This window comes from Physeter macrocephalus, chromosome 5, assembly GCF_002837175.3.
Source record: "Physeter macrocephalus isolate SW-GA chromosome 5, ASM283717v5, whole genome shotgun sequence".
Lineage (NCBI taxonomy): Eukaryota > Metazoa > Chordata > Mammalia > Artiodactyla > Physeteridae > Physeter > Physeter macrocephalus.
This window is the reverse complement of record NC_041218.1, coordinates 102,990,049-103,014,007: the sequence shown is the minus strand read 5'-3', so window position 1 is coordinate 103,014,007 and position 23,959 is coordinate 102,990,049. Positions and strand designations below refer to the sequence as shown.

The following is a 23,959-nucleotide window of genomic DNA, read 5'->3' as shown; positions in this document are numbered from 1 at the left end:
TTCTTTAAATTCTTTTTTCTATTCAGCAGCAGTGATTTCCACTACTTTGTCTTCCAGCTCACTGATTTGTTACTCTGTATCATTTAGTCTAGTATTGATTCCTTCTAGTGTATTTTTCATTTCAGTTATTGTATTCTTCATCTCTGTTTGGTTGTTCTTTATATTTTCTAACTCTTTGTTACAAACTTCTAGCTTCTTGCTCTGTGCATCCATTCTCCTCCCGAGTTCTTTGATCATCTTTACAATCATTAATCTGAACTCTTTCTCAGGTAGATTGCCTATCTTCACTTCACTTAGTTCTTCTTCTGGGGTTTTATCTCGTTCCTTCATCTGAAACATATTCCTCTGCCACCCCATTTTGTCTAAGTTGTTATTTGTATTCTTATGTTTGTAGTAGGTTAGTTATGTTTCTTGACCTTGGAGGAGTGGTCCTCTGTAGGAGGCATCCTATGCGTCTCAGCCCTGGTGGGTGAGGCTGGTTTAGAGCCTTGTGCAGGCTTCCTGGAGAGTAGGGTTGGGGTCTGCCCACTGGTGGGTGGAGCTGGGTCTTGGTCCCTCTGGTGGGCAAGGCCATGTCTAGGGTCATGTCTAGAGGTGGCTGTAGGCTCAGGAAGTCTTTAGGCAGCCTGTCTGCTGGCACAGCCCCACCCAGTTAGTTGTTTGGCCTGAGGTTTCCCAGCACTGGTGCCTACAGGCTGTTGGGTAGGGTCAGGTCTCGGTGATAATGAGCCACCAAGATGGCAGCCACCAGCAGCAGTGTTCACGTGGTTTAATGTTCCCAAATATGTCTGCCACAAATGTCTATGTCCCCAGGGTGAGCCACAGCCACCCCACTGTCACTCCAGGAGACTCTCCAAGACCAGCAGGTAGGTCTGGCCTAGGCTCCTATCAAATTACTGCTTTTACCCTGAGTCCTGGAGCATGTGAGAGTTTGTGTGTGCAGTTTAAGAGTGAAGTTTCTATTTCCCTTAGTCCTGTGGGGCTCCTGAAATTAAGCCCTGCTGGCCTTCAAAGCCAAATACTCTGAGGGCTCATCTTCCTCGTGCCAGACCCCTGAGCTGGGGAGCCTCACATGGGGAGGCTCTCACTCCTGTGAGAGAATCTCTGCGATATAATTATTCTCTATTTTGTGGGTCACCCACCTGACAAGTATGGAATTTTATTATATTGCAAGTTCGCCTCTCATCCCCATCTCATTGTGGTTCCTTCTTTACGTCTTTAGATGTAGAAGATCTTTTCTAGTAGGTTCCAGTCTTTTTCATCAATGGTTGTTTTACTGAAAATTGTGATTTTTGTGTGCCCATGAGAGGAGGTGAGCTCTGAGTCTTTCTACTCCGCCATCTTGGCCACCCTTCCTAGATAACACTCTTAAAGAAACTGCCTCCTGCTTTAAGTGTGAAGCACTAGGTGCTAGGTTTCAGCTCCCTTATGTTCCCTGGGTCTTGATTTCACATGATTAGGCTTCATAATTTGTGGTTAATGTTCTATTATAGGCACTTCTTTGCTTTATTAAAGATGAGTAGTTTTTTTCCCCTGTATTTTCATTCTTTATAATTCTCTGTAATTGGATTTTAGAAATGGGATATAGAAAAATGCCTTAATTGTATCATATGGGTATTTAGTCTTTAGATGTTTTAAAACTAGGGAATAATAAAAACAAAATGCAGGGTAATGGCTACTTCTCTATGGTGTCAGGGGAATGGGACTGAGAAAGAGTATGAAAGATGATGCAACAGTATAAATAATACTCTAGTTTTTAAGTTAGCAGCTGGGTTCCCAACTTTTCATCTTGTTGTTATGCTTCATTACTTAATTTTGCATGTATTTTAAAAATCAACTATTACATAATTTAAAAATTAATCATGCATGACCTGTCCCTTCCAGAGTAAAGTATTAATTAGATAGAGATTCACTGCTGAACAAAGAGAAAAAACCATTACCAGCTGAAAGTACAAATCCTCCTTGACTTACAATGGGGTTACAACCCAATAAACCAACTGTAAATTGAAAATATTGTAAGTTGAAAGTACCTTTAAGACACCTAACTTACAGAACATCATAGCTTAGCCTGTCTACCTTAAGCATGCTCAGACATTTACATTAGCCTATAGTTGGGCAAAATCATCTGACACAGGCTTATTTTATAATACAGTGTGCACTATCTCAAGTAATTTATTGAATGCTCTACTGAAAGTGAAAAACTGAATTGTTGTCTGGGTACAGAATGGTTATCACCCCATGATCCTGGGCTGAGAGGGAGCTGTGGCTGCCACAGCCCAGCATCAGGAGAGAGGATCAGACTGCATCATGCTCACCAGGGAAAGGATCAAAATTCAAAGTGAAACTTCTACTGAAAGCATATCAATTTTACACCACTGTAAAGTCAAAAAATCCTAGGTCGAACCATTGTAAGTCAGAGACTGTTTATCCCATTACTGTGTCTTTATACAATGTCTAAGACTGTCCAGAGTTAACTGTAATGTTGAACTCCATAAAGGCCACCCTGGAGAGGACAGTGCTGTCATCTTTCCCCTTCCATTCTGTTGGCTTTCTGCTCTCTTTAATCATCAGGATTTTGGCTGCTTTATATTATTTAGTAGTTGCAACCAAAGAACCAGGAAACGGTAAGAAAAATCAAGTATTACATAAAGACAACTGGGAATTATAGATTCAAGTATTGCTGTTTCTCTCAGGACATTGATGCTCCCTCCGGACACTGCTCCATTATCTTTTGTGTGCCAGTGTTGCTGTTGACAAGTTCAATGCTATTTTGATTCTTAATTGTTTGTTTGGAAACTACTGCTTCCTCGAGTTTTGCAACAATGCATGCTGGTGCCGGGCACACTGGTGTTCAGGTGTGCCTTTAGCTTAGAAACTCATATCCTTCAGTCTTGAGAAATTTCTTGAATCGTTGCTTTCATTATTTCCTCTCTTCTGTTTAGTATGTTTCTTCCTTTATTTGGAATTTCTATTCTTCAACTGTTGGATGGCTCAGAAAATCTTCTCAATCTCTGGTCTCTTACATTTTGTCTTCTTTATGTTCTGCTGTCTTAGAGAGTTCCTGTGCTCTATCTTTCATTCCTTCTATCTTTCAATTTTGTTGTCACATTTTTAACTTCTAAGAGCTCTTTTTGTACTTTGAATATCTTCTCCTTTTTCATCTTTATTTTTTAATAGTATCTCTTTATGTGTTTCATGCATTCATTAACTTTATCTCTCAGAGGATATTAATGGTAGCCACCTTTGAAGTTTCTGTCCTTCTGACTAGCAGGACACCTCCTATAGCACGTGTAGGCATATTGGTTGTGGGCTCACTCTAGGCTATCCTGGCCAGGTCACTACCTTAGGGAAGTAGTTATCCAATTTTTTGGTATCAGAATCTCTTTACCCTTGTGAAAATAACTGAGAATTCCAATGAGATTTTCAGAATAGGGAGTGGAGGAGAAAAGATAAATTGTTTCCGCAGAAGACTAGACTCAAGAGGAGTCCAGCCCAATGCAACAACAGAAAGTATGGATGAAGTGTAGAGTACAAGGTTGAGAATGACAGGACCTCCTATAGCACGTGTAGGCATATTGGTTGTGGGCTCACTCTATCTAGGCTATCCTGGCCAGGTCACTACCTTAGGGAAGTAGTTATCCAATTTTTTGGTATCAGAATCTCTTTACCCTTGTGAAAATAACTGAGAATTCCAATGAGATTTTCAGAATAGGGAGTGGAGGAGAAAAGATAAATTGTTTCCGCAGAAGACTAGACTCAAGAGGAGTCCAGCCCAATGCAACAACAGAAAGTATGGATGAAGTGTAGAGTACAAGGTTGAGAATGACAGGAACTTGGAGACATGGGCAAAACCCACAAATTGCCAGATCCTACAATACAAGTTAAGGAACTAAGACCTCAAGAAGAATCCTGGAAGGGTTTTCATCTGGGGAGCAATATAATTTAAAAATAGCCTTTTTGGAAATCCCTTCTGCCTGCAGTATGGAAATAGAATAGAAAAGGAACAAGCCTGGAAACAGCAAGATTAGATTAGGGGCTCCCAGAAGTAGTCCAGGGAAGATATAACATGGCCTTGAATAGGGCAGCTAACAAGAGGGTTGGAGAGAAGTGAAGAGATTTGTGAGATATTTAGAAGATGGAATCATCACAACTGGGTGACAGATTAGATGGAAGGAAGAGGTGGGTGAGACACCGAGATGAGTCAAGGATCTTCCCCAGATTTTTATCTTGAGCAAATGAGTAAGTTATGACTTTTCACTGAAATATGGAAGGAACACATTTAAGAGTAGCCATTTATTTATTTATACATGAATTTGTTCATTATGTCAAATTATCTGAGCCAAATTACTCTGGATTCCGAATCCCTATTATTACTCAGTAAATAATAATATTTCTTAACACTTATTCAAGCCCTCTCTCTCTCTCTATATATATATATATATTCATTTATTCCTCATAAGACACTTATGAATTAAGGACTATTATTATTCTTATATTATGCTTCTTAAAAAGAGGCACAGACTGGTTAAGTAGACTTCCCGAGGACCCACAGCTTAGTGTTGGTGCAGGGAAGAGAAGAATCTGACTCTAGACAGCACTGGTAACCACTAGACTGTACTGTTCAGTGGTGTGTACGTGTGTGTGTTTTCCTAACTTAATATTTTCTATTCCCGTTTATTCAATCTATATTTATTGAGTAACCCTGTATTTATCAGGCCTTGAGTTAGATAAAAATTCAAATATGAAAAACCTAATTCGTGCCCTCAAATTAGTGAGGAAACAGGTGAAAGGACAATGACAACACAATGTAACAAGGTGGCTCAGCGGCCATGGGAGCACAGAGGCAGAACGCCTAAGTCGACTGGACTGGGGCGTGCGTGTATGTATATCTTGAAGAAGACACGGGGAGAGCTGTCCTAGTGTTGGGGTAAGAGTCACACACGCGAAGAAAGAGGAAGGAGACGCTTGAAGATGGAGCCACCTGTACAGAGAAAGAAGCAACTGAGAATCAGGTGGATTTGGGAAACTACAAGTTGTACTGTTTAGACCTTCTCAACCTCCTTCAGTCCTAACACTCACAAAAATTTGAAGATGTTAGTATGGCACCCGAGGGTCTGAGGCTGCCTGTAGGTCAATAGATATACGGGTCAGAACTCAAGGCAATTCTAAGATGCATGATACTCTGCAGTGTCATGACTGCCACCTTTACAAAAGAATCAATACGCACATTGCCAAAGGCTCAGAACAAATGACAGAATTTGGGCAAAGAAGTGGAGCAATAAATATTTATTTGTTTGTATATACAAGCATAAGATGCTCTCATTTAAGGCAAAACTAAACATTGGTTTTATTTGGAAAGAGAAAATAAGTAGCTGGAGGGATGATGTAGGAAGAACACTTGTTATGATCTCTCCTTTCTTCCATTTTGAATTTTGATTGGTGGGAAATATGACTTATCCTCATATATAAACACAAAATTCACACTTTGCCAGGTTGGTGGGTTATAAGGAGCAGAGAATAATTATTTGTTTAATTATATTACAAACAAGGGCTCTTGTGCTATTTTATGTCGTCTGACTGTATGGTCAAGCATAAGGGCTTATTTCAAGCAATTTAAATCAGTCACTTTTTAAACAATTGATCAAACTGTCTAATAGCATTTCTTATAATATTTATTATGCTCATATTTATATGTTAATCATAATAATCAGGGCTGAACAACCGCAAAGATTCCACAAATTAGAGTGTGGAAAAACCTCATCATCTGGCGAATTGTGACCTCAACAGTTTTGTTCCAAACTAATTGGCAAAATTTTAGGACCAAGCTGATACCCGAGAGCTCCACCTGCTTCTCCAGGGAAATAAGTCCAGGATGGGAGGCAGATTCAACTGTTAAATGTTAGAATATAAATGATGTGTCCAGAGAGGAAGAAGTTATAGCCTGGAAGCAGGTCTCTGAGGAAATTGCAACACCATCCCATATCTGAGGTCATCTTGTCCTCAGATCTCAAGGACATTTTTCTCACTGAGCTGAAATCTAGGCTTCTCAAGGGAATTGAGCATAAAATCATATAAATTAAAGATGATTTTATTCAATCTCTTCATTTTATGGCTGCAAAATAATGCTCATGGAGGTTGAATAAATAACCTGAATTAGTTGCAAAGCTAGACTAGAATGCAAGTCTCTGTATTAAACCCTACTTTACGAACTCGTCATTGGACAGTGTAGAAAGAATGGGTGATGCCACAGCAAAATTCAAGTCTCCACAGATTCCAGGGACTGGTAATCCAGAGCACTGAATCCACAAGTTAAAAAAAATAATGGCCCTTGAGATAAAGATTCCATCGTCAAATAAGTCTGAGAATTGATTGCATTAACTAGGGGTAAACAGACTTTTGTGTTTGGTTGGTAAGTTGGTTAGTTGGTTTTACTACAAGAGTCCTTAGGGCCTTTATATCTAAATTGATCTTTAAGAGAGGCATATAAAAAATAATATGTTTCAAATTAATGTGCTACAGGGCATCATTTTCATGGAATACCTACTATCATCTTACTTCCATGGAGAAATAGTAGCTTATAGAATAAAGTTCAAAAAACTTCATAATGACTTTCAAGTTTCTCTACAATATGATACAAACTACTTTTTAAGTCTATATATGCCAGTTATCACCTGTTTCAGACTTTTCATAAAATTCATGACTTCCCGTATTTGTTTACACTGCTCTCTCAGACAGAACTAACCGTGCTTCCATCTCCACTGCGTGGAACTTCATAACCCTTCTTCATGGGTTATGAAGAACTTCATAACCCTTCTAACCTTTCTGTTAGAGTTCACTTACATTTCCTTTTTGTCATTGACCAAGCCTTTCGTTTATTTGACAAACATTCGCAAAGTGCCTACTCTGTGCCAGGTACTGGAGCTACAACTGTGAACAAAATAAAAATCACTGTCCCATGGAGCTTACATTCTTATGAGATGCAAACGTGGGGAAAGGGAATTTTTTTTTAAATTTATAAGTACACCCATAACAACATTTTATCTCTAATATGGTATTTTTATGATACTTAGGGTGTTTACACACTTGTCTCCTTTTAAGCTTGTTGAGGGTAATGCTATACTAGTCAGCTCTGGCCGCCATAATGAAATACTATAGACTGAGTGGCTTTAACAGTAGAAATTTATTTCTCATAGTTCTGGAGGCCAGAAGTCCAAGATCAACGTGATGGTGAGGTGGGTTCCATTCTGAGGTCTCTTCTCTGGGCTGGAGGGCAGCCACCATCTCCCTGTGTGCTTCTTCTCTGTGTGCTCCAGATGGGAGAAAGCTCTGGTCTCTCTTCCTCTTCCCATAAAAACATTAATCCCATAGTGGGGGCATAGACATGCAGTCCACAACTGTACTATTTCTCAATCATTTTTATATCTTTCAGAGCTCAGCAAGCTCTTCCCATCTAGTAAGTCTTCAATAAGTACGACTGAATTAATGCTTCAGAAAGAACCATCGTGGAGCATCCAAAGCAGGCCTTAGTAGGGCCTGTCCCAGAGCATGGAAGGAGAAGGGCCACCAGGGACCATCTGTGTATGGGGCCTTTTTCTGAGGGGAGGACAGAGGTAGGATGGTAATCTTCATGGTAAGTTTGCCAGGCATCCTGCGTATTTCTCTTGCTTCCTGTACTGACTTCATCAGGATGCGCTAAATGTCCTGTATTCAGCTTTTTCCAATAAATTACAAAAATTTGGCAGTTAGAGCTATTTTTCAAATTTAACTGGATATCCTGTATTTTTATTTGCTAAATATCCAACTTTACCTTTCGGATATATAAAAATGACTGAAACCTTCATTTCTGTATGACTTTTCCAGATAGGAACACAAGTCTCAATGAAAGCCAGCAAAATCATTTTCTACTTAGGCACTTGTATACAAACCTTAATGGAAAAAGAAGCTGCCTCTCTCCTTCACATATGAAAAATAGGTGTTCTTTGGCTAGATGGGAAGAATACACGTAACTTTTACTGCCTGACTGTCCTACCATATCAGCTCAACAAAAGTTTCTTCCCCAACCTATAAGAACAGTAAGGACATCCTCCAGAAACCTTGTAGTACAGTATGATCACCCACTGCTGACTCAACAGTGGGGAAAGGACAAACAAGGGCTCTTGTGCTATTTTATGTAGGTCACCGAGAGTCTGAGGCAGGCCTGGCTGTCCTTCAGGTGCCAAGAGTGTAAAAGTGAGCATAGCATCTGGGATAACAAACTATATTTATACTTGATTATTTATTCATTTACTTAATTATACATATGTGGTTTAAACAGCATTTGACATACACTAGTACGCAAAAAAATACATTCAAAAATAAGTGAGGGGGGCTTCCCTGGTGGCGCAGTGGTTGAGAGTCCGCCTGCCGATGCAGGGGACACGGGTTCGTGTCCCGGTCCGGGAAGATCCCACATGCCGTAGAGCGGCTGGGCCCGTGAGCCACGGCCGCTGAGCCTGCGCGTCCGGAGCCTGTGCTCCGCAACGGGAGAGGCCACAGCAGTGAGAGGCCCGCGTATCAGAAAAAAAAAAAAAAAAAAAGTGAGGAATACACAGCTCTAAACTAATGTCTAAGTAGCCTGAAAATGTCTAAGAAAAAAAACAAGAATAAACACGCTAGAAGAAATGGTAAGGGACTATATATAACTAGATATAATTATATATAATTTAAATCTTAGGTACATTATAAAAATCTATCCACAAAATTGAAAGAGAAATAAAAGGAGAAAACATATGTGATCCATATAAAACACAAGTGGTTAATATTCTTTGCAGATAAAAGACACTCATAAATAGTAAGAAAAAGGTAGACACTCCCAATCAGATGAGGCTGAAGGACAGAAAACATACATTAAGAACTCAAAATAAGTTTCCTCCTTCTTTCAAACTTTGTCTCAAACAAAAGCAATGTTATTTCAGAAAGGAGAAATCCACAAGAAACAGTAAGAGAAGGAATCATCACAAGGAAGTGGGGAGGCCTCAAAGAATTTAAGAGCAGAAAATATAGCAGGCAACTGGAACTGAAAAGAAGAAAACTTTCCAAGGAGCGGGAAAGGGACAGGCTCTCTTCCTAGGGGACGTGGAGGCAGGAGCCTTCCAGGTGCCCCTCTCAGGGGTGCTACTGGTGCCATGGAATTTCCCAGTCGTGAGGACAGATGTCATGGAAAGGCCCAAAGTTTAAACTTGATGAAGTCAGTGGAGGAAACTTGTACATCGGAACCAGGTGAACCTGAATTAGACTCCTGTCCTGCAACATACGTTAGCTGTACTGACATTGAAAAGCTTATGTCACCTCTCTGGAGCCTCAGTCTTCTCACCTGTAAGGTAGGGACAGTGCAGCCTGTCTCACCAGGTCGCTGCAAGTGCTGAAGAGCCACTAGATACCGAATGATGATGGGGATGGGTTCTCAAGCAATGTCTGTCTCCCTCCTATGTCCGTGTTGCACATGTGATCATAAATAATATGAGGCCAAAGGGCAGATGAATTAAAATGGACTATTCAGTTAAACAAAAGTACATGCCATGTTTGAACACAGCAGTTCCCAAAGTGAAATATTATTCCTGCAGGAAAGCTTCTTGAAAAGGCCATTTTCAGTCAAATAAGTCTGAGAAATGATGTGGACTCTTTCCCCACTTACAGATTTGCACTCTATTAAAAAGATTTTCACCTATTAAAGGTATTTCTATGTCCCATAGTAAAGTAACAAGTTCAATTTTGCTTAATCTGGCAACTTCCAACTCTCCAAATAGCTTTAATTATGAAATAGGAAGATAGGTTTTTGTTTTGCTGTTAAAATCTCATAGAACTAATTTTCTATAGAACATACTTTCAGAAAAACCACACTTCAATGATTCAAGCTCTGTCCTTGTTAGAAAATATAATTATTTTTTCATTTATAAAGCATACATAACATTAGCATGATACTAGTAAGTCATTTAATATTCATTCATATACTCAGTGGATATATTTGAGGCATTCACTGACGGCTGGAAATTGGCGATATGAGAGCCAGGTCCTGACCTCACAGAAATGAAAAGACTAGCAGAGAAGGTAGACAGTTAACAGCAAACACAAGGGTTATGACAAAGATGTACAGCATCCAGGAAGAGGATGCTCAGAGGATGGAAGGCAAGTGATAATTCTAAGACCACTAGAAAATTTCAAGATCATTTATTGAAAATAACGTATATTCTACAGTTAAAAATATATGTGCACTTAAATCAGGGCACATAAAAACACCTCCTTTCTCTAAAACTGATCTATTTAAGGTCCCAAGATAATGAAGTAGGGGAAAAGACCAATATGCATTGTAGAATTTGGAAGATTTTAGTCTATCCTTTTGAAGCCAGCAAGAATTTCCTCAGACTACTTCTAATTCACGCCCACCTCTCACCCACAATAAACGGATGAATTAGCAAAAAAGGCCGGGGAGAGTCCTAATGAATCTCCTTTCAGAGGCATCATTCAAACGTTTATCTTTTTCTTGCAACTTGTGAACTTTCACGGTGCCTCAGCCCAACAGCTAAGCTAAGCTTCTCAATGTAGAAAAGTGAGGATAATGAAGATGTCGGGTAAGGTGTTCCCCTCTGGATTGAGAGGATGGAAAAACTGCAGGAAGTCTAGTGCAAATCCGCTTGTTCGACTCCTCAGCCAGTGGGATTATTCCAAAACTTAATTCAGCTGATTATCAGTAAACAAAATTTTGACCTCTCAAGACACTCATTTTCAGTATTAGGAAGATATCCCTGAACTTATTTCATTTCTAAAGAATGGAGTATTGTTTCCTTACTCATTGACATAGAAAAGGACACTAGAACAGGAGTTGTACATGTGCAGTAACTTGGGAAATAAAAGATTAACGTGACACAGTCTTGGCTTCCTATTTGTACAAAATTTAAATGAATTCCACATGCAAAAAAGAAAACAAAAATATCTCACAAGAATTGAGTTCAGGGATGACTGTCAGAGAACGCAATGATGAACACATAGGGTATTTCACAACTTTAGTTAATGGCCATTTGTCTTATCATGTATAAATAGGAATTTTCTAAATAATTAATTCAATGTGTTCCACCACTTCTGATGTTTTTCTCCATGTAGACATGTCCATTAATTAGATTAAGTTTCCTCTACTCTACATTGGTTTTGTCATCATATTACTTTTTTCTTTGTAAGGAATTTCTCCTTTGCCTCAATCTACTAGGGAAAAAAATAGATTTTGATCAAATTGAAGCAAATCTTTATGTGAAAGGAGCTGCTACAGTGAGCAAACAGCCAGAAAACCAGAAGAGAAAATGAAAGAAAATATAGAATAGATCCCCGGTGGGAAGAGATACTCTTAAGTGCTCTTACCTTAAGACAATGACCTGATTTATTATTAAACTAAATGCCCCTATCCAAATTCTGACCTAATTTTCCTTCTCCTTTATGTTAAAATATTTTTCATAGAAAGCCTTTTATGTTTAAAAATAAGAGATCAATGTCAATGACAGTACTACAATAACAGCTGACCAGAATCTTCAATGATAGAGCCAAAAATCCAACTATTACAAGGCTTTGGGGAGTCCAGAAACATTTACTAGGGCTTCTCAAATTTTCTATTTGGGGATTTGAAAAAGACTTTAAATTTTTAAATTGTTTTCTTAAATGTATGATGAATACAGAAAAGGGTGTGACACTGTGTGCTTGATTGTATGTTGTGTGTTCCTGTGTGTAGTTTGAACAGCAATAAAACAAATGCTATGCACACATCACCCAGTTTAAGAATAGAACATTACCAGCCCCTTAGAAATGCCTTCCTGATTTTATCCCACTCCTCTGTCCTCTCCAAGGTAACCACTATGCTGAAGGATTTACTAATCCCTTCCTTAGCTTTATTTATAGTTTTTCCATGTATATACGTATACAGAATAATATGCTATCTAGACGTTAAGAGTTGCTCTCTCAGGTCGATCTTGCCACTGTTAGAAAAGTTTCCAGGATAAAAGAGGCTGATGTGCATCTTTCCCAGGATCACAACGTGGCTTCAGTTTACCTGAAACATTACCAAAGAACCATCTGGGAAAGTCAGTGGTCAGTGAAATAGTTAAAACTGTTAGAAAGGCTGTAGTGTGGTCCAGCAAGAATATGGTTGGGGATAGGGTGGGAACAGGGTCTGTTTTCTTCTAAGCTGCTCAACATAGCCAACCTCCAACTCTCAGGGGTAACAGAGAAGAACGCTTCCGTGGGGTGACATGAGTGATCTCAGCTGATTCGGGCAGTAAGCATGGAAGGCAGAGCAAGAACAATTGGATTTCTTTGTACTCAACTCTGGTTAGAGGTCAAAATCATCCTCAAAATCATCCCAGAATTCCCATTGCTTCTCACATCTGTTGCATCTTCTTTTTCCTATTTCCTGCCTTCCTATTAATTGGTGTTTTCACTTGTTTGGTGGAAACTACCTTCCAGTAACTTCCTCAGTAAAGGTCGCCTGGGAGCAGAAAAGGCTGAAAATATATTCACAGTCAGTTCTCCTTATTTTGCAGTAGTTATGTTCTATGAAGTTGCCACAAACACTGGATTAGCAAATACTGAACCATTGCTCGTGGGGTTATTCCTATAAACCCGCTCTCAACATGTTTGTCTACCAGTTGGTACCTTACAAAGGGACAGACACGTAGATCAAAGGAACAAAACACATCAACGTACTCAACTGATTTTTGTCAAAGGTATAAAGGCAATTCACTGGAGAAGAAAACATCTTTTCAACAAATGGTGCTAGAATAATGGGATGTCCTATGCAAAAGAAATGAATCTTCACCAGTATCTCACATATTATATATAGCATACTTCATAATGAACCATAGACATAAATGTAAAATGTATAACTACAAAAAAAAAACAGAAAACAGGATGGAAATAGGAAAAGGGAATCACGCAGAGTGGAATTGGGGTGGCGTGGCTTTCATTCTGGCCAATTGAGGCAGGAGTCTGACATGCTGTCAAAGCCAAGAACTAGAGCAAGATGTCTGCAGCTTGAATGACTGTTGGGCTGTGGGTGAGCCCAGAAAGGGACAGTGGGCCCAGGACTATCTGCTCTTTTTGTCTATGTAAACCCAGACCTGCAGGCGAGCGGTGGTTCTGATTGTTCTGCAGACTACTGGATATTAGTAGACATACTCTCAGGGGTCCATGAGTTTTCTGTGAACTTTTGAATTTTATATATTGATTTTATGGCTAATGGCAAAAAAAAAATGTTGGTATATCCTGGATCATCTTATAACCAAGAACTGCCTTGTAATTTAATATCTGAATGTATATTTGTATTTACAATTATTTTGTTACCAATAGATAATATAAAGATGCATTATTCAAGATTAATATCGTGATAGATAAGTATGTGTGGATCCCATTAAGTGGGCAAAGGCCTAATGTTAAAATGCCAATAATTAACCCCTTCCCAGATTACCAGTTGTAAAGACAAACTTCTGCCACTGAAAAGCCTTATCATAAGGTTAGACTTTAGCTTCCACTGTTGAGATCCTGACTTGACGCTATGAGACCCCTTCCTGCAGTGGTTAAATGTGTTACTTTAATTGCTGTATGCTAATGATCAAAGATCAGAGGTGGACTTAATGTAAAACGATGCCCTGGAGCCAACTGCAGGCTCAATGATATTACAGCACATTGGGATAATGAAGGGATGGAAGCTGCTAGAGTAGAACAGAGCAGTGGGAGAAGTGAGTTAGCTTGCAGAGTGGGTCAGTGTAATCAGCCAGAGAAACCCAGCAGTCAGCACTTTATTGTGCTGATGCAGATTCAGTCACCTTTGTGTCAGTTTGGAACATGCTTTTAGTAGCAGGGATACTAGCTAATAAGCAATGATTTTTATAGATGGAATTTTTTAAAACTAATAATGTGGGCTTCCCTGGTGGCGCAGTGGTTGCGCGTCCGCCTGCCGATGCAGGGGAACCGGGTTCGCGCCCCGGTCTGGGAGGATCCCACATGCCGCGGAGCGGCTGGGCCCGTGAGCCATGGCCGCTGAGCCTGCGCGTCCGGAGCCTGTGCTCCGCATGAGCCTGCGCGTCCGGAGCCTGTGCTCCGCAACGGGAGAGGCCACAGCAGTGAGAGGCCCGCGTACCGCATAAAAAAAAAAAAAAAAAAAAAAAAACTAATAATGCATTTTGAAGTGTACAACTAAGTTGATGATCACACCTTAATAGTGCAACAGTGGTTTACATGATAATGGTGATGGCTTGTGTGACAGTCCCGCAGGCTTAAATTTAAGTGTTGAGACAGGAAAGTATAAAATACAAAATGTCATCTCCCAGCTATGAATTCCAACAACAAACATCACCAGTCACTATGAATTAATGTTGCTTTTGGTTGTTATGGTACTTACTTAGTAAATGTGTTTGGTTTTACAGATGTGTAAGAACTATAAACATAAGGAATTTATACGTATAAAAATAACATAAATAATATATCAACATAAGATATATTGAGATTTTTTTTCCTTTTAAAGGAGGTCCACATTTACTGTCTTTTGAGAAAGAAACACATCAACATCAACTCTGGAGCTTTGTTAAAAATAATAAACATTGCAGCTCTGATCAGATAAATCAGGATCTCCTGGATGGGAGCCTGGGGACGTGTCTTTCAAAGCCTGTGGGTGAGTCTATGATCACACGTCCCCTCTCTCTGGGCCAAAAGTTTATGAGTTCATTTATTTTATTCAATTTGTACATTTTCCCTTTCAAATTAATTACTTTATATTTTGTAGTTAATTCCTTTCACCTACTTTCCTAAGATTGATTTAATTTTTTCTCACTTCTTGAGATGAATACTAAATTGATTTATATTTATTCCTCTTTAAAAAACAATGATTACTTAAAATATGTCTCTTACATCCAATTCTTTTGAACATTTAGTATTTGTATAGTGTCTATTTCCTAAATAGTCTAGAATTGGGGTTCTAATTTTGTCTTTGATGTAATATTTACATACGATAGTTGTTCTTTTTGATGTTGTTTTTATTTTAAAATGTCCAGTGGTTTGGATTTTGTTTGAGCTTTGGTTGAACTTTGTTATTAACATCTAGATTTGTTTTCATTGTCATTGAATGTAACCAGTGATACTTCCATATTTTTTAATTCATTAACAGCTTTGTTTTTATAAATATTTTCTTTATATTTGCAAAGTAAGTGTACTTTCTGTTCATCAGATACCAAGTGCTAAGTATACCTATTAAAGCAAGCATATTGATTGTACTTTTCAAAACCACTCTATCCTTACTTAGCATTCCCTTTTATCTACTAAAGAAATACGAGAAATGGTACCATAGTGAATTGCAATTGATATTTTGTCCATTTTTTTGCATTTTAAAGAGTTTTAGTTTTATTTTGGTGCTGTATTGTTTCACATAAAAGTTTGCACGTGTCATAATTCCACTGTAGAATCCACTGCCTTTATTAATCTAGCCTAATCCCCTGTGCTGGTTCCACTGAATTCTCTGAACTTTGTCCATTAAGTTCTATTTTGCCTGATTTTAAAATTACCTCAGTTACCACCAAACTCCCCACCCTGCTGTCTCTACATTGCATTTTTCTCGTATATTACTGCATATTTTTTAATTAAATTGTTTCTCTATTGCTCTGCTTAGGTGCATCTCATATGCATAGTCAAATTTTATGTTGTTTTTCAGTGTGTGGGTTTTAATATTAATTTAATCAGTCATGGGTATTAATATGTATTTATATGTATATTGGTACGTTTAGTCTTACTTCTGACTTATGCTTACTCTTTTTCATGCTTTTTATCACTCTTGTTTTCCTGTATCTGTGATTATACTGATCATGTATTCTTTACATTTTTATATTCTTTTTGTGATTTGAAAGTTAAAAATTCTTATCTTTATTCTATATGTAACTAATGTGAAATATTAAAAAAAATTTTTAATGATGTCAATGTAAAGAATGTAACATCCAACATCACCAGCTGTGAAAGACGAGAGGTGTACGGTGCTTTCACACCTTCCGTTTTCTAACACATCTTCCAATATTTCACAGGTGTTTTCTCCAATTTCATGAATAGAATTTGTACTTTTTATACTGTGCACTGTTACTTTCACTTTAATGTGTGTATTGCTTTATAACAACAGTGACAATTATTTAGCTGTACCAGGTTTCACTGTTTAACATCATTTCCTTTAAATCTTTCCTTTTCTTGGAAGTAATTACTATGGTTAATTTCTCTCTTTGTAAGACAAATTTTTCAGGGATTTTTTCCCAAGGACACATGACTGAACTGTGTCCCCCAACCCCTACCAAAAGATGTGTTGAAGTCCTAACCCACAGAACCTCAGAATGGGACTTTATTTGGGAATAGGAATTGAAGATGTAATTGGTTAAGATAAGTTCATACTGGAGTAGGATGGGCTTTGAATCCAATACGACTGGCGTCCTTACAGAAAAGGAGAGACACAGGCACACAGACTCACGAGGGGAAAATTACATGTGATGACAGAGGCGGAGATTCAAGTGCTGCTGCTGGAAGCCGAGTACACCACCGATTGCCAACACACACCAGACACCAGGGAGAAGTAAAGAGCGGCTCTACCCAGAGTTTCAGAGGAAGCATGGCCCTGCTGTCACCTGGATTTTGAATGTGCAGCCTCCAGAACTGTAAGCCAGCACATTTCTATAGTATTAAGTCACCCTGTGTAGGGTACTTACACCCTGCTTGTGGCAGCCCTAGGAAATTAATACAGTGGGTACTATCACTTCTGATTTTTGGTGTTCCTGCACATGTATTCCAGTTAATTAGCACATAAATTTATTTCACACCCCAAAATGAAAATCTTGAAGCACAAATTTTTTTCTCAACCCTCAAATTGTGGCTTCGTTGTCTTTTTGAAGGTTCCTTGTTTCTGTGTGATATCCAGTACCCGAAGCGCTTCTCAAAACTTTTGGTATAATCAAGATTTACTCTGCAAAAAATGGATGCGTGGCTACTGTGTCCTCCTTCTGAAGTTCAGGACTGGAACACTTGGGGAGGTTCTATTGGGGCATTTTCCATTTACATGCTAAGCAACAATTTTCTTTAAATTTCCTAGCTCCTTGGCTCTATTTGCTTGAGCTTTTCTATCTTGAGAGAATGTCCTTATATTTCCTGAAATGTTTCCAGTGCTGATATGGATTTTTCCATAATACCATATACTCTTTGTTCAGTTTCACTGATATTTCGTGAGGCTGGGTTTTTCTCAGGGAAAAGACAGGCTTTAGGAGAAGTGATTAGAGGGCGTTACAGATGGCATCAGCATTGTCGTGTTTCTTTATCTACCAGGATGGTTTTACATGTCATTGGCCACTTCAACGGGACATGAGTTTACTTCAAAGCAAGAAGCCTTGGGCATGTGGCAGAGTTGTAACTGTCAGAAAAAGCTTGGGGGCATCACTTCTTCCTCTAACATCACCTCATTCTGGAGCAAGAAGCCTTAAGTTTCACAAACACCCATCCTGGAACCAGAGAGTCCGCAACAGACCCTCACTTGTACGACCGCCCCTCTGGCTATGTGAGTAAAATGGCTTCATCTGATGCAGGAGAATTCTAGCTCCTGAGTCTGGCAGGGCACCTGCTCTGCGGCCTGAGCTACAGTGAGTGTGGACCATCTGGTCTTGGCAGGAGAAGTTTATGGCAGCTGCAGGAATTTGGGTGTCTCCATCGCTATGCAGGCTTCTTTACAATGAGAAAAACGAGAAGAGTTCAGTGCCATTTAACATGTGGTGACATTTAGTGCCCTTTCTGACACTAAACCCGCGAGTCTGAGTCTGGAAGCTGAAACTCCTCAACCTAGCAGTTCCGATGCCCCTGCAAACCTTCCAGTGACACATCTGCTGGAAAAGATGGGTCGTTGTTGACAACTGTGGCCATAGAGTCTAAGCAGCCTCTGAGAGGCGGGCTGCACAGCACCCTGCACGCCCTTCAACAATGGTGCCGAGGGACGCCCCACGCAGCTACTGGTGCAGAATTAGCAAAACTGTGCAATAAAGGTTACCAAATCAAACTGCACAGAGGAAAAAAAAAAAAAACACTGGGTTGATTCTAGGGTAACTGACGTAGAAAGAGTTCGAGGTTAACAAAGGGTGATAGAATGGGAGTGATTCACTGAGTGAAGAGACAAATATTTGCAAGGACTTTAAATATAAGTATTTCGCAATTGCAGGAAAGGGCCAACACCTGCCAGATAAAGTTAGAAATGTGCTTATTCTATTTATGGCCAATTATATTTTTCTGGGTTTGAAGTGTGAATTTGGACAGTTTTAATTTATCACAAAATTATCTTTTCATCAAAATTTTCAAATTTATTTGCATGCATTTGTGTATCATATTCTCATAACTATTTTCCACATATATAATTTTCACTTCCACTTTTGAAATTTTTATGTGTTCTCATTCAGAATTATACTTTCTAATTTATGTGATTTTCCTTCTAAGTTAATTTTCTAGAGAACTGTCTAGTATAAATATTTTAGGGCTTCCCTGGTGGCGCAGTGGTTGCGCGTCCGCCTGCCGATGCAGGGGAGCCGGGTTCGCGGCCCGGTCTGGGAGGATCCCGCGTGCCGCGGAGCGGCTGGGCCCGTGAGCCATGGCCGCTGGGCCTGCGCGTCTGGAGCCTGTGCTCCGCGGCGGGAGGGGCCGCGGCAGAGGGGGGCCCGCATACCACCAAAAAAAAAAAATATTTTAAAAGCCAAATGTTGTAATCACTGTCTATTGTTTTCTTTGTTCTAATTGTCTATTTCTGATTTAATCATTCATAGTTCAATCTTCTTTTTTTAGGACCGTTGCTTTTTGTACATTATGGCACCTAATGGAATATATTAGTTTCTTTCTTAGTAAGTTACTTCTGGCTGTAAAATTATCAAGGTCTTGAACAGATACTTCAAAAAGGAAGATATACAAATGCCTGATAAGGACATGAGAAAGTGTCCAGCAGTATTAGTCATCAAGTAAATACCAAATCAGATGTCACAACCCACCCACCAGAATGGCTAAGATAAAGAGAATGATATTGGAGCAACTCCCCAATGTTGCTGGTGGCAGAGAAAATGGAACAGCCACTTTGGAAAAGGTTTTGCTATTTTTCATTAAACATACATCTACCCTCTGGCCCAACAATTCCACTCCTAGAAATGAAACCACATAAGCACCAAAAGATTTGTACATAGTGTCCACAGCAGTTTTATTCACAATAGGCAAAAAGTGGAAGCAGCCCAGATGTTCACCAACAGGAGACTGAAGACAAACTGTGAGAGTCATAGATTGGGACTCTCACTGCTCAGCATTCAAAGAGAAATGAAAACAATGATAACACAGACGAGTCTCTAAAACGTGTCACTGAATGAAAGTAGCCTTACACAAAAACAGCACATATTGTAATGATTCTATTTATACAAAGTTCCAAAGTAGGAAAAATAATGTATGTAAAAAAAAAAAAAAAAGAAAGAAAGAAATCAGAACAATGATTGCCTTTGGAGTGAGGGAGTATATAGGGTGGAAATTGATAAGGATGTGGCCCAAAGGAATTTCCTGCATTCTAGCTATTATCCTATTATGTTGATAAGAGTTTTGCAAAATTGCAAATGATACACTTAGGATTTGTGCATTCCACTTCCTGTAAATTTTACCTTAAAAAGTTAAGAACCGGAAACAAATACTGATAATATAGTTGAAATATTTAGAAGTAAAGCATATTGATATTTTCAACTTACTTTGAAGTGCATCAAAAAATAAGATGAATTGATGGCTAGGTAGGTTTATTATATATGTGGGTTAGCTAGAACCCAGGAAATTCCTTTGGGCCACATCCCTATCAGTTTCCACTCTATACGCTTCCTCACTCCAAAGGCAATCATGGTTCTGATTTTTTAATTTTACCATATATTATTTTTTCTATTTTAGAACTTTGTATAAATGGAAGCATACAGTAAGTGCCCTTTGGTAAATTTTACCTAAAAAATTAAGAACCAGAAAAAAAATATGATAAGACAGTTGAAATATTTAAAAGTAAAGCATACTGATATTTGCAACTTACTTTGAAGGAGTCAAAAAATAGGATGGATTAATGGATGGAGAGATTTATTATATATGGGATAAAACAAATGTAACAAAATGTTAGCAATCATGGGACCTAGGTTGTGGGTATGTGGATATTCATTATTCAGTTATTTCAACTTTTCTGTAGAGTTGAAAATTTTCATAATAAAATATGAGGAAAATATCTTTGGGCACACTTCAGGGGCAGCCCGATGGTGGACCCCTAGATGAAGCCTCGCACCATAAGCAGAAGTTGAATGACCTGGACTTTAACTGGAATGAACGGTTATGAAACATTTAAGAGGCTGGCTGTCGTGTGCTTCAGTTTCTAGTACAGCCACTATGGAGAACAGTATGGAGGTTCCTTAAAAAACTAAAAATAGAACTATCATACGACCCAGCAATCCCACTACTGGGCATATACCCTGAGAGAACCATAATTCAAAAAGAGTCATGTACCAAAATGTTCATTGCAGCTCTATTTACAATAGCCAGGACATGGAAGCAACCTAAGTGTCCATCGACACATGAATGGATAAAGAAGATGTGGCACATATATACAATGGAATATTACTCAGCCATAAAAAGAAACGAAATTGAGTTATTTGTAGTGAGGTGGATGGACCTAGAGTCTGTCATACACAGTGAAGTAAGTCCAAAAGTGAAAAACAAATACCATATGCTAACACATATATATGGAATCTAAGAAAGAAAGAAAAAAAAAGGTCATGAAGAACCTAGGGGTAAGATGGGAATAAAGACACAAAACTACTAGAGAATGGACTTGAGGATATGGGGAGTGGGAACAGTAAGCTGTGACAAAGTGAGAGAATGGCATGGACATATATACACTACCAAACATAAAACAGATAGCTAGTGGGAAGTAGCCGCATAGCACAAGGAGATCAGCTCGGTGCTTTGTGACCACTTAGAGGGGTGGGATAGGGAAGGTGGGAGGGAGGGAGATGCAAGAGGGAAGAGATATGGGAACATATGTATATGTAAAACTGATTCACTTTGTTATGAAGCAGAAACTAACACATCATTGTAAAGCAATTATACTCCAATAAAGATGTTTAAAAAAAAAAAGCACTGTCAATAGTGGAGGAACCGAAGGCTGTTCACGTAACGTGCATGATTCCCCACAAGCAGCCCCAACCGCAACTCTGGTCTCATTTGTGTTATCACTTGGTGTTCTGATTTGTTTATCATTTTGCAGTTCATGACCCAGTATTGTCTTATGATTTGGATATGAAGAAGATGAAGTACAATAATAGTTTTTAATAACTTATAATATGGCCTTTAATTCTTTAAAAAAATTTAGGGGGCTTCCCTGGTGGCGCAGTGGTTGAGAGTCCGCCTGCCGATGCAGGGGACGCGGGTTCGTGCCCCAGTCCGGGAAGATCCCACATGTTGCGGGGCGGCTGGGCCCGTGAGCCATGGCCGCTGAGCCTGCGCGTCCAGAGCCTGTGCTCCACAACAGGAGAGGCCACAACAGTGAGAGGCCCACGTACCATAAAAAAAAAAAAAAAAATACTAGCAAACAGAATCCAGCAACACATTAAAAGGATCATACACTATGAACAAGTAGGATTTATTTCAGGGATGAAATGATTCTTCAATACATGCAAATCAATCAGTGTGATACACCATACTAACAAATTGAAGAATAAAAACCATATGATAATCTCAACAGATTCAGAAAAAGCTTTTGACAAAATTCAACACCATTTATGATAAAAACTCTCCAGAAAATGGGCAGGGAGGGAGCCTACCTCAACACAATAAAGGTCATATATGACAAACCCACAGCTAACATCATACTCAATGGTGAAAAGCTGAAAGCATTTCCTCTAAGATCAGGAACAAGGATGTCCACTCTCACCACTATTATTCAACATAGTTTTGGAAGTCCTAGTCACGGCAAGCAGAGAAGAAAAAGAAATAAAAGGAATCCAAATTGGAAAAAAAGAACTAAAATGGTCACTGTTTGCAGATGACATGATACTATACATAGAAAATCCTAAAGATGCCACCAGAAAATTACAAGAGCTAATCAATGAATTGGGTAAAGTTGCAGGATACAATATTAATGCACAGAAATCTCTTGCATTCCTATACACTAAAAATGAAAGATCAGAAAGAGAAACTAAGGAAACACTCCCATTCACCACTGCAACAAAAAGAATAAAATACCTAGGAATAAACCTACCTAAGGAGGTAAAAGACCTGTATTCAGAAAACTATAGGACACTGATGAAAGAAATCAAAGATAACACAAACAGATGGAGAAATATACCATTTTCTTGGATTGGAAGAATCAATATTATGAAAATGACTATACTACCCAAAGCAATCTATGGGTTCAATGAAATCTCTATCAAATTACCAATGGCATTTTTCACAGAACTAGAACAAAGAAGTTCACAATTTGTATGGAGACACAAAAGCCCCAAATAGCCAAAGCAATCTTGAGGGAAAAAAACAGAGCTGGAGGAATTAGACTCCCTGACTTCAGACTATACTACAAAGCTACAGTCATCAAGACAATATGGTACTGGCACAAAAACAGAAATATAGATCAATGGAACAGGATAAAAAGCCCAGAGATAAACTCACACACCTATGTTCAACTAATCTGTGACAAAGGAGGAAAGGGTGTACAATGGAGAAATCACAGTCTCTTCAATAAGTGGTGCTGGGAAAATTGGACAGCTATATGTAAAAGAATGAAATTAGAACACTCCCTTACATCAGACACAAAAATAAACTCAAAATGGATTAAAGACCTAAATGTAAGACCAGACACTATAAAAAGAGGAAAACATAGGAAGAACATCTTTGACATAAATCACAGCAAGATCTTTTTTGACCCATCTCCTAGAGCAATGGAAATAAAAACAAAAATAAACAAATGGGACCTAATGAAACTTAAAAGCTTTTGCACAGCAAAGGATACTATAAACAAGATGAAAAGACAACCCTCAGAATGGGAGAAAATATTTGCAAACGAATCAATGGACAAAGGATTAATCTCCAAAATATATAAACAGCTCATGCTGCTCAATATTTTTTTCAAAAATTTATTTACTTTATTTATTTATTTTTGGCAGCATTGGGTCTTCGTTGCTGCATGTGGGCTTTCTCTAGTTGCGACAAGCGGAGGCTACTCTTCGTTGAGGTGCATGGGCTTCTCATTGCTGTGGCTTCTCTTGTTGCAGAGCACGGGCTGTAGGGCACTCAGGCTTCAGTAGTTGTGGCACTCGGACTCAACAGTTGTGGCTTGCAGGCTCTAGAGTACAGGCTCAGTAGTTGTGGCGAATGGGCTTAGTTGCTCCATGGCATGTGGGATCTTCCCAGACCAGGGATCGAACCGATGTCCTCTGCATTGGCAGGCATATTCTTAACCACTGCACCACCAGGGAAGCCCATACAGCTCAATATTAAAAAAACAAACAACCCAATCAAAAAATGGGAAGAAGACGTAAATAGACATTTTTCCAAAGAAGACATACAGATGGCCAAGAAGCACATGAAAAGCTGCTCAACATCACTAATTATTAGAGAAATGCAAATCAAAACTACAATGAGGAATCACCTCACACCAGTTAGAATGGGTATCATCAGAAAATCTACAAACAACAAATGCTGGAGAGGGTGTGGAGAAAAGGGAGCCCTCTTGCACTGTTGTAAATTGATACAGCCACTATGGAGGGAATGTAAATTGATACAGCCACTATGGAGAACAGTATGGAGGTTCCTTAAAAAACTAAAAGTAGAATTACCATATGATCCAGCAATCCCACTACTGGGCATATACCCAGAGAAAAATCATAATTCAAAAAGACAC

At 38.9% G+C, this 23,959-nt stretch overlaps 1 long non-coding RNA gene across 5 annotated transcripts in view; it reads right to left on the bottom strand.

Annotated features, from left to right (window-relative positions):
• LOC114486359 (uncharacterized) overlaps positions 1 to 23,959 on the bottom strand; it is a 464,012-nt gene that overhangs the window by 118,116 nt on the left and 321,937 nt on the right. The window lies entirely within an intron of this gene.